Consider the following 11516-nt stretch of genomic DNA (forward strand, 5'->3'; position numbering starts at 1 on the left):
GTTATAAGCAAAAAAAAAAAAAAAAAAAAAAAAGATTGTTCCAGGCAAGGGCACATTCCCCCAGGGGAAAGGCAGGGGTCTTATTAGGTGGATTACTTCATGTTCCTTTAGGAGATGGAGAGGGCCCCTGTGACAGATGACTTCACTGGTGTTTATCAGAAAATTCCTGTTTGACAGGCTAAGGCTTAACATTTCTGGGGAAGGTTGGAACTGCAGTTAGGTTAGGTATTAAACCTGGGGTTTGGTGACTTGGCTTGGCCCAAGTGATGCCATTTTGGGCCTGTGGTTTTCACTTTAACACAGGCTGGTTGTAAAGATCAATCAAGGTCACCTGCAGGAGAAAAACCATTGTGAACTGTAGGGCTCTGTGGAACTGTGAGTTCCTTGAGGCCTGATCAGTGATTTTGTTGTTTGTTGTATATAATATGTAATGCAGTGGTTCTCTACCACATAAGAATCATCCAGAGGGCTTTTAAAGAATACAAAGGCCTGGGCTTCATTCCCAGATAGTCTTATTTAATTGGTTTTGGGTGGAACCCTGTCATTGGTATTTTTAAAAGACCCCAGGTGATTCTTCTGTCCAGCCAGGGTTGAGAACTACATTTGGCTCATAGCTGGAGACTCAGTTCTGCTGGATGAATGAATGATTCTAATTATGACTTCCTCTCCCTGCCTTTTGGAGGAGTATGCTTTGTATCTGATGGAATGTTTCCTGTATCAGGTTATACTCAGGTGCCTGGCTATTTCCAGAACTGCTTTGCAAGAGCATCTGGACTCTCATGTTCAGAAGGTGCTAACAATGACTGATGTGCCAGTGAGCAGCACCTCTGAGGGTTAGGGTAGGGGTAGACTTGCAGCTGCTGTGTGTGACCACTGGGATGGCATCCTTAAGTGGCAGCTGGCCAGGCTTGCGGTCAATGGAAAAGAACTGGGTTTCCCTGGCCTCTGATCTACTTCTGCCAATTAGGTCAGGTCAGCCTCTGGCTATGTTACATGCTTTAGGGAAGCTCCTGGAGGCTTTCCCGTTGTTTACCTTGTGGACACACTTCAGTCAGGGTTTGTAATAGAACAACTCAACGTGAAATTAATTTCCTGGGTGAGCTGGTCGTGAAGTGCATCGGCGTTATGACTCCAACTTTGGATTTCTTCACTTCAGCTTTTGACTCCTACTTCCTTCCAGCAAGAATTCTTTTAGAGAATTCAATCAGCCTAGGCATGCTTGTGTGCGTGCACGTGGGCGTGCATGTGTGTGTGTGTCTTTCTCTCATATACCAACTACATCATGTTTCAGTACATCACATTTACTGCAAATAGGTATGTAGGAATTCTTTCCTTTTTCCTGCCTCCAGGCCTGTCTACTTTGAGCTTTCCTCCAGAGCAGCCACTCCCTTCAAGACTCCACATGGCCTTCTTTTTATGGCACTTCCCACATTCTCATTTTTGGCAAGCACCTCAATAAAAAGGGGCGCAGCAAAAGCACAGGCAGAGCTGAGCTTAAACTCCAGCATTGCCATTTACTTGCTGGTAGGACTTGGACAAGTTAATTAACCTCTCTGGTCCTCATCTCTAAAATCAAGCCAAGGAGGCCTGACCTGGAGGACTGTCTTGAGAAGAAAGGAGCTAAGATAAATAAGGTGATATAGGCAATGCTTGGAGCAGAATGGTGGTTAGTGGGACTCCTGGGTGGCTCAGTGGTTGAGCCTCTGCCTTCAGCCCAGGTCGTGATCCCACAGTCCCAGAATCGAGTCCTGCATTGGGCTCCCTGCATGGAGCCTGCTACTCCCTCTGCCTGTGTCTCTGCCTCTCTCTCTGTGTTTCTCATGAATAAATAAATAAAATATTTAAAAAAAAAAAAAAAGAATGGTGGTTAGTGTTGGGGGCAGGCCTCCCCAGTGTTCTCAATTCCCAGCATACTCCTTGGTACATTGAACAAACTCAACAAACATCCACTGATTGGGGGTGGGTGAAAAGATCCTGGGATCCAAATCCTAGGACACTGACAAGGATGACAGGCTCTTTTCCAGCCTCCTAATTATATGTGTGTGTGTGTGTGTGTGTGTGTGTGTGTGTGTATGTATATATATACATATGTATATATATGTATATATATATTTTTACATATATAAATACACACACACACACACACACATATATATCCTATGGTTTTGTTATGTTTTATTAAGTGCTCGGTAGTGCTGCTTACATACTTCACTATGAAGCAACGAATTATAAACAGGCGAGACCATTTGGGTTGATTACTGAAAGTTGCTTCGCGAGGATAGGCTAGCTCAGAGAGGAACCAGGGCCTCAGCAGGAAGAGGGGAAGTCCTGGGGTTTTGGCAAACATTCAGTAAGCGGCAGGCCTCTCAACTCGGCTGCCTTACTGACCTAACATGATAGATGGCATGGCAGGAGCACTATTACCCATAATACAGACCTGGACACTGATGTTCAGGCAAGTTGGGCAATTTGACCAACTACACAAAATGAAACACAGCAAAACCAGGGATTCTTGGCTCTAAACCTCATGCACTTGCTGCTGTATCACACTGAATTGTGAACCAGAGGACCTGTGATAGACTTGTGATTGTCACTCACCAGTCGGTGGCCTTCATCTTTCTGAGATTCCAATTTCTTCCCTCACCTAAAAGGAGGGAGTGTTGGGCCACAAGGTGATGATGACTGGTTCTCCTGTTTGGGTCTCACTGGCCAGCCAGCGGTACCTGTCACTGCTAGTCTCTGCAGCCCTCTAGCGGTGCTTTGCAGGACACAGAGTGGCGCCTTACCTTCCTGTTGCCATATTCACAAAGGGCAGATGTGAACTCCCAGGGCATCTGGCAGCTAGGTGCCCTAAGGCCTTCACTGATGACCAAGACAGATGATGGGGCTCTGGAGGAGCCCTAGAGACAGAGATGAACAGACTGGTTTCCGGAGTACTGCTATTTTTAAAAACATTTGGTCCTATTTGTTCTATGCTATATCTGGAACTCTCACTCTTGAAGGATAAAGAATGAAAATCCCAAATATGGATTAAAATGTTCATTTTAGGGCAATCCGGGTGGCTCAGCGGTTTAGCACTGCCTTCAGCCCAGGGTATGGTCCTGGAGACCCGGGATCAAGTCCCATGTCAGGCTCCCTGCATGGAATGGAGCCTGCTTCTCCCTTTGCCTGTACCTCTCTCTCTCTCTCTGTGTCTCTCATGAATAAATAAATAAAATCTTAAAAAAATAAAATGTTCATTTTACATTCATTTGTGGGATGTACATATACTTGACCTTGTGTGCATCCCACCAACTCTATACCATCAGGCCATCTTGGCAGCCAGAGGGAGTGCTGAGAGGACTGTGGTAGCCAGCAAGCACAAGTATTTTCAAGGTCTGGGTCTGCTGTGTACACCAGCTATGAGACATCACTGGTCATTTCACCTCTTTGCACACAGAACTCCTCACCAACAACACAAGGGGTTTGATAGTAGAGCCCTTGCAAAGCCTGACATCTTATGTATGTGCCTGGAGTTGCTTCTTTTTTAGGATGGCAGATTTTACCACCCCATCCAATCTTTCACGTTGCTATTCTTGCCAATAGAAACATGATTTTCTGAGAGCTGGGATACAGGATATTAGGTAAGGGTATTATTTGAAGCTCTAAAGCAGAGTAAGGGGAGCAAACATGGCCTCATGTACTACCTACATGCTGATGATGCCCACATCTGCACTGGACGTTTTCCCTGAGATCCAGATTTAGCAGCTACCTGTCTACTCCATTTGGAAGTCTAACAGATATTTCAAACATAACACGGCCAAACAGAACCATCGATTCCCTACTCACAAATATATTCCCACATCTTAGCTTTCTTCACCTTAGCAAATGGTACCACCAACTACCGAGGTACTCTGAAAGCCCTCTTTGATTCCTTTCTTATACTCATATCCCTGCATCTAGGATTTCAATAAACCCTTAGGCTCTACCTATAAAGTATATCTCAAAGCTGACACTTCTCCCATCTCCACTGTCTGCTGGAACACACACCATCCTCTCTATATCTAGGTTACAGCCACAGCCTCTTAACTGGTCTCAGACTTCCACACTTTCCCTATAATCCATCCTCCATGATCATTCATAAAAGCAGAGCAGAGCACCCCCTTGCTTAAATCCATCTAGCAGTTTTGCCTTTGCATGTAGGATTGAATCTAAAGGCCTTATTTTGCTGTCCCCCAAGCATCTCACAATCCACTCTCACCAGTCTCACCTTTCTCCACTTGCCCATCACTCGCCTCATGTTACTCTGACCACCCTGGCCTTCCCCTGTTCCGAAGATAACACAGTCTTTCTCTTCTAAAGAACTCTGTGGGCTTCTTTGTCTCCGATTCTCTTCTCCTAGATCTTGGTATGGCCACTCCATTCCCCCCATCAATATTACCTCTTTATCTCAAATGTGACCTCTGAGCAGCCATCCCTGGCCACTTTACTGAAGCAGCACCTTAGTCACATCCCCATATTTGATGTTCTTGCTAGCCTTTATGCATGCCTGATAGTATTTTATTTATTTGTTAAGAGTTAACAGGACTTTCTACCCCTTTAGATCAGAGAAGGTACTCATCTTGTCCACCAATGATTCCCCAGAGACTTCATTTATGCCTGTCGTGAAGTCAGTGTTAAAAACTTTTTGGCAAAGAGTTAACAGACAAGCTGATGGCCAAAGCTTGTTTCACTAACTCTTGACTCTACAGTTGGGTTCATCATCACAGCAGGCACTTTTGTCATCCAGAGGAAAAACATTTTCCAGTCATGGCACCTTTGCCCCATTCTCTAGTCTTAGTCGAATACACTTTCCCAGAAAACCTGCCTTGGGCTAACAGAGATGGAAGCAATGAGGGCAAGTGTATACGTGTGCATGGGGAGTGTGTATTCATGTGTGTCCATGTGTGTGTGTGGGGGGGGGCTGGGATTTCATTTTAGAGTTGAGTGTGGTAAATGATTTTCAGTTGCATTATCCACTATTGTGAGCCCAACTTAGTGTAAATAAAGCACCAGGTGGCAGCAGGGGAGTATTACTACACTTCCTTCCCAGTGAAGTGCCTGGTGTATGAAGTGGACAGTTAGATACAAGCCCTGCACAAAGAGCTTGCAATCGATAGGTGGATTGGTTGCCCTTATATAAAGGTCTATATCTCCATGATCACAAACATATACACTAAATGCCCTTCTCTGCAAAATATTAAGCAGAAAGGACTATAGAATCTTAGCAGACAGGGTGGGCCTTGTTCTGTGGAGGTAACAGGAAAGTAGATGCCTGGAGCAAGTAAAGGAATGGTCCCATATTGAAATTATTTGCTGTCTTGCTATTTAGTTTATTTGTTTCCTCCTTTAGACTGAAAGTCCCTTAAGATGAGAGACCAGTTTTTCATCTTTGAACTCTGAGACACTTAGCAAAGAGCCTATCATATCAAAGGGGTTTAATAAATATTTGTTGAAAGCATGAGGAAGAAAAGTTAAAAAAAAAAGTAAAAATGAGAAGGAAAAACAATGAACATTACACAGAAAGAAGTTAGGAACATGTCTTGCATGAAATATTTAAGTTGTATGTTCTTAATCCCAGTTTATGGTAATGTTGTTCTTTCTTTTTCTTCTCTTCAAGAAAAGAAAAAAAATCCTGCCATGTCTGACTTCGTTGGAATATTGGCCATTTAGAGCTCTTCAGATCAGAAAATCCAGTTGAATGAGTGGCATTACTAGCCAGGGAAAATCCTCAAGACATATTTTCATTTAGCTGATCAGCACTGCTCACCATTCTTATAGCTAAAAAAAACATCAGTGTGTACTTGGAGACCATATTCTGTATTTTTAATCTTTAGCATCTTAGTATCTTTATTATTGCCACACACAAAAGACAAAGGGCATGCATCTTACTTCTCAGCTTTTGGAATTCTCTTGAGGCGAGGTTCCTTTCATGTTTTTTCCATGTCAACCCAGGGCCTCCCATCCTCACAGCAGATGGGGTCCTAGAGCATGTTTTCCCTTCCTGGGTGAAGAGGTGTTGGGATGGGACAGAGTTGACTGACAGGCCTCAGAAAGAGGAAAGGCAGACACAAAGAGAGCCTCACGCCAGAGACAGCTGTGGTCCAGAGGAGGACATTGGGAAGAAGGGACTTGAGGGTGTCTTGAGGGAGATTAATGTGGTAGCAGCTTTCTCCTACTTAACCTGTGAGTTACCTCACAGGTTAAGCAGTTACCAGGTCACCTGCTTAACCTGTGAGTGCAAGTTAGATTTCAGATTAGGTTTGTATTCTGTTCAATTTCATTCCTAAGTATAGCTTATATTGTAAGGAAAGAGTCACTCTTAAGTATCCTCTCCATCCCCATATCCAGTTTCCTCCTCCAGTCCAGGGAGTCTGAAATTGAATTTCCTTTAGTGAGAGGGGAAAGTCTTTCCTTCCACAATAATGGATTAAAAGTCTTAAAACTGCCAAGAGAGGTAGCACATTGGTGTGAACGAATGTCAAAACATACCTGATCGCTCCTTTCCTGTCGTTTGTGTGGAAGGAGAAGGAACCATAGAGGAGAACAGCTGGAAGTGGAAACTCTGGCTGAGTGGTTTTTCTTCATCCCTCTGCTGAGAAGAAAGGATGTGGACTGACTTTCTCTGCAAAGAGCAATGTAGGCATTTCAGCAGCACCTAATCTCTATTTTCCCTTGATCTGTTCCACTTTTATAATAATCTCTAAAAATGAATATAAGCATTTTCTGAGTTATGATGATTCTCTTAAAAATTGAACATGGCCCCCTAGTTTTTCTGCATGGGTTTGTTTCTATTTGTGATCACATTCCTGCCAAGTGAAGGCCAGATAATGCCTCCAAATCATCTATAGATGGAGATTTTCTGCTAGTTCAGGAGAGTACAAGGACTGGGAGAATTTTCATCACTACCATGTGACAGAGAAAAATAGAAACGTTAAACTTGAAAGAATCTGTGCATGTCAGTGAGTACAGCATTTGTATGGTACTCATATTTTAAGTGTTTTCCTTGTATGCTTTGTTCAAACTAACTTATTACAGTTCAACAGCAGAAAATAAGTCAATACGCAACAACTAATTTGCTTAAAAGAATTTTTAAAAATTATAGTTTTTTATTTGGGAGGGGTGCACCCTTACATTGATTGACCCATCCAAGAATAAATCTGGAGTTAAATAAGCTCCACTTCTAAAAAATAAATTTATCAGTAATGATATGATGATTCAAATGCAAGTCCATCGTGCACAAAGTCAGAAAAACCGAGTTAATAATAAGATGTTATGTTTTTATCAATAAGCTCCGCATTGGTGATTTTGCTTAAACAAAACAGTACTACATGTCACATTAACTTAATGTGGTCAATTTGAATTTTATTGGGTTTGCTTATATTTAATTTGTAAATTGATTTGGTTTTATAGTTGCTTATATGAGAGCTGTATGCATAAGCAGTGGAGTTTACACCTATTTTTATGATTGTGCATATTTATGTAATTTTATAATAAAGTAATCTAAGTCAATATTTTATATGTGGTATTTTAGTTAGGTTTGAAATAAATTCCCTGGACGAGACTTCCCAAAGGTTGCTCTATGGAGTGCTAGTCCCAGAAAAGAAGCAACCACAACAAAATGCATTTGTTAACCAACACGTTTAGGAAATGCATTACAGCTGCCTTCGGGGAATTTATAGTATGTGTTAGCATACTTCTACATGAGAAAAGTGTTTAATTATGCCTGCAGTTTTCCAAAATTATTTGACTACATAACACTATTTTTCATGGAATAACCACTGAGATCTTATGAAGTTCTCCAGAATGAAGAATTGTTCTAGATTAGGGAAAAGCAAATCACACACAGACTTTTCACTGAGGAGATAAACAAGATAACCAAGTAAGAAATTTTGACAGGAATGTGGCTCCAGGAGGTGAGAAGAATTAAAAAGGAGAAATGTTGTTTTCTGTGAATGCTAATAAAGAAGGCAAGGTTGGGAGCATATTGAGTGTCCAGGGTGGCTATGTGGACTGCTGTCCAATCTATGGCCAAACCCGATCAGGACCACTTATAGAAGAGAGAGACCCATATACAGGAATACTTTCTTCTGTGTGGCCTAAATGAGTAGACATGGTGAAAGTTACTACAGAGCAGATTTCCTTATTTCCCCAGTTGTTCAGAGATGAAATGACCGCATAGCACATGTGCTGTCCCTGAGCAGCTCAGACAAAGGTTAAATAGCAATGTGGATATAATTTAAGTATTAATTGAGTGGTTGGGCTCAATGGTCTTTAACCTTGAGTTTCTATGAGTCAACTCATTTGTGATAAAAATTGAGATATGTACCCTACAGGATAATAAGAACACTTAAGTGACGCTGTGTATGAAAATGTTGACTCCTTAAATCCTCCAAACAACCCAAGGAGGAGGCGATGATTTTATTCCCATTTTATGGATGAATAGCTGCGATGAGGAAATAGTCATGCTCATCACTGTCCCTTTAAATTAATGACCACAGACCTCAAGTGGGCATTAATGCTGCCCAGCTATCAAACTACATCTTTCTTCCATTTACTCTTCTCTCCTCAAATGTCTAGCATCTCTTCAGTCTGCACTCTCCGCCAATCCTAGTACTTTCTATGTCACAGAGAAAATTGGAATAATCAAAGGAACTTCCACAATACTCCTACCAACTCCCACATATGCTGCCTCCAGTTAAAGGACCTACACTCCTAACTAGACCAACTTTCTCACTTGTACACCAGATCCCACTCAAGGCCATAACTCAGCATTATTCCTTCTTCCTCCCACATTATCAGTTATCCTGTGTGACCAGTCATTTTCATTATATGCATTCTGTCATTTCTCTTATCTTTGAAAAACTTCATTTCTTTCTCCCTTGCCTTTCTTAGCCCTATTCCCCTTTCAGTTGCACTGCATTTCTTTTTTTCCCTTTATAGCAAATGCCTCATTGTTAATGCATCCAATTCCTCTCTTCCCATACTCTCATAAAGTGACACCAATCAGGCTTTCATCTCCACTACGCCACTCAAACTGCTCTTGTCAAGATCACCAGTGGCTGCCACATGGTTAGATCCAATGGACACATCTTAGTCCTCTCCCTTGAAATATCTTCAGCACTTGACATCATTGGTCATTTCTTCCTCCTGGAAACACTTGTGGTTGGCTTCCTGGTAACAGACTTTTAGCTTTCTTACTCCCTCACTGACTGCTCCTCAACTTCCTCCAGACCTCTTCATTTGGAAGTGCACCAAGGACTTTTTAAAAATTTTTATTTATTTATTCACGAGAGACACACAGAGAGGCAGAGACATAGGCAGAGGGAGAAGCAGCCTCCATGTAGGAAGCCTGATGTGGGACTCGATCCCGGGACTCCAGGATTGTGCTCTGAGCCAAAGGCAGACACTCAACCGTTGAGCCACTCAGGCATCCCCCAAGGACTACTTCTTTTCTCATTTCCCTGGTCATCTCATCTAGTTTTACAGTTTTAGAGTGTCATCTAAATGCTGTTGACTCCAAATTTGTCTCTAGCCCACACCTTTCTCTTGAGCTCCAAGATCTTATACTCCACTGGCTACTTGACATCTCCAGTCAGATGTCTGATAGGTATCTCAAAGGTAACATTACTAAGCTTCAGATCTTTCGTAGCAAACGGGATGCTGCACTGCCCACATCCCCTTTTAGGACTGAGTCTCCTGTCTCACTGGCTCATAGCAAAGCCCCTACCTAAGAATTGCTCTTAGTTGAAAGGAGCTGTCTGGCCTAAGGTAACATTCTCCTTGGAGGCATCGCCCTTCCATTGCCTGCTTGATGTGGGAGCTACAAAGGCCCCTTGCCTCAATTTGAGACTACTCTTAAGAGTTATTCTGCTTCACATGGGATCAACTGAGTCCTCTGTCAAAACTGGATCACTTCTTTGTCTGCTCCACCTTACTTCTCTCACTCTCAATACAGGTGGGGTCCTGCAACACTGGTCCCTGTCTCAGATCTGTTTTCTGAGGAATATGGCTAAGATAGTAAACATTGAGAATGTTCCTAGGAAACAGACTCCAAAAAAGAATTTTGGAATTAGATCACCATTCACTGGGCATGAAAGCCTCATAAATGGTGGTCAGTGTAGTCCTTGGCATAGTGGTTTTTAAGACTACCATCATCAATTGTTCTATCAGCAATTGAGAGGGGTGTTGACATCTCTACTACAGTTATGGATCTATTGATTTCTCCATTCAGTTTTGTCAGTTTTTGATGTTCTGTTATTAAATGCATGCACAGTTAGGCTTGCTATACTTAATCCTGGTTATATATCTTATTCTAAAGTATACTTTGTTTCCCTTTGTCTAGTTTAGTGATGTGAGTCAGTAAATTTCATTTTTAGTCTCAGCCATATTTGCATATGTTTCTTTTTGTTCAGGGCCTCATTTAGATATACTTTTGCTGAGAAGATCCTGAAGACAGAATTTGTTATTACCTCTGCCTTTCATAATGAGCTTGGAATCCATTGAGCACAGATTGCATGTGTTTGTTTTAATTTTATTGAGCATGGATTGCATGTCTTAGTTTTCATTATGGATTGGTTGCTTTTAGGGCAGACATATATCTGTTGTCCAAAATATGTGTGTGTAATGTGGGGGTTGGGAGGGTTGACATGATATGTCATCACTGACCAGGACTACTCTTTAGTTAGGGCCTATGGATGTGCTACTCCCTTAATGAAAAGTAGAAAACATATATACCATTGATGACTAAATATAAGATGAACCTAAAATATAAGATGATTTTCCTCATAAGATTTAAGATTTATCCATGTTTCTTTTTCCTCGGCTGCTGCTAAGGTGCTCAGTCCTTCCAAGGAAGCTCAAGCCACACTGGAGTGAGGCCCTCACTTGATCTAGTGACTAGCACCATGCCCAGCAGTACCTGCTCACCACTTGCCCACACCATGGCCTCCCTCTTGGAGCTTACCTGCATTTACTTAACACTAATCCGGCATGATGATGAGATGATGGTCACAGAGGATAAGATCAATGCCCTTATTAAAGCAGCAGGTGTAAATGTTAAACCTTTCTGGCCCAGCTTGTTTGCAATGGCCCCGGGCCAATGTCAAGATTGGGAGCCCCATCTGCAACATAGGGGTTGGGGGACCCACCTCAGCAGCTAGCAGTGCACCAGCAGGAGGTCCTGCTTCCTCCACCAGGGCTGCTTCCACCTAGGAGAAGAAAGTGGAAGCAAAGAAAGAAGAATCAGAGGAGACTGATAATGACATGTGCTTTGGTCTTTTTGACTAAATCTCTTCTACAACCTGTTCAATTAAAAAAAAACTCTTAAAAAGAAATATTTTTCCATGTTATTGCATGTAACTCTAGCTTATTCACATCCTGTTTAATATTGCATTGTATGAATATACCATAATTTATTCATTTTTCAGTAAATATTCATATGGAACTCTACTGCTTTTCAGAGTGACATTTAAAATGCTTGTTTATCCTGTCATACA

General features: G+C 42.0%; 1 pseudogene; it reads left to right on the top strand.

The window, feature by feature from the left end:
• The first annotated feature begins 10961 nt into the window (after positions 1-10961).
• On the top strand, positions 10962-11307 carry LOC121490540 (annotated as a pseudogene).
• The last annotated feature ends 209 nt before the right edge of the window (positions 11308-11516 follow it).

The sequence above is a fragment of the Vulpes lagopus genome, chromosome 5, assembly GCF_018345385.1.
Source record: "Vulpes lagopus strain Blue_001 chromosome 5, ASM1834538v1, whole genome shotgun sequence".
Classification (NCBI taxonomy): Eukaryota; Metazoa; Chordata; class Mammalia; order Carnivora; family Canidae; genus Vulpes; species Vulpes lagopus.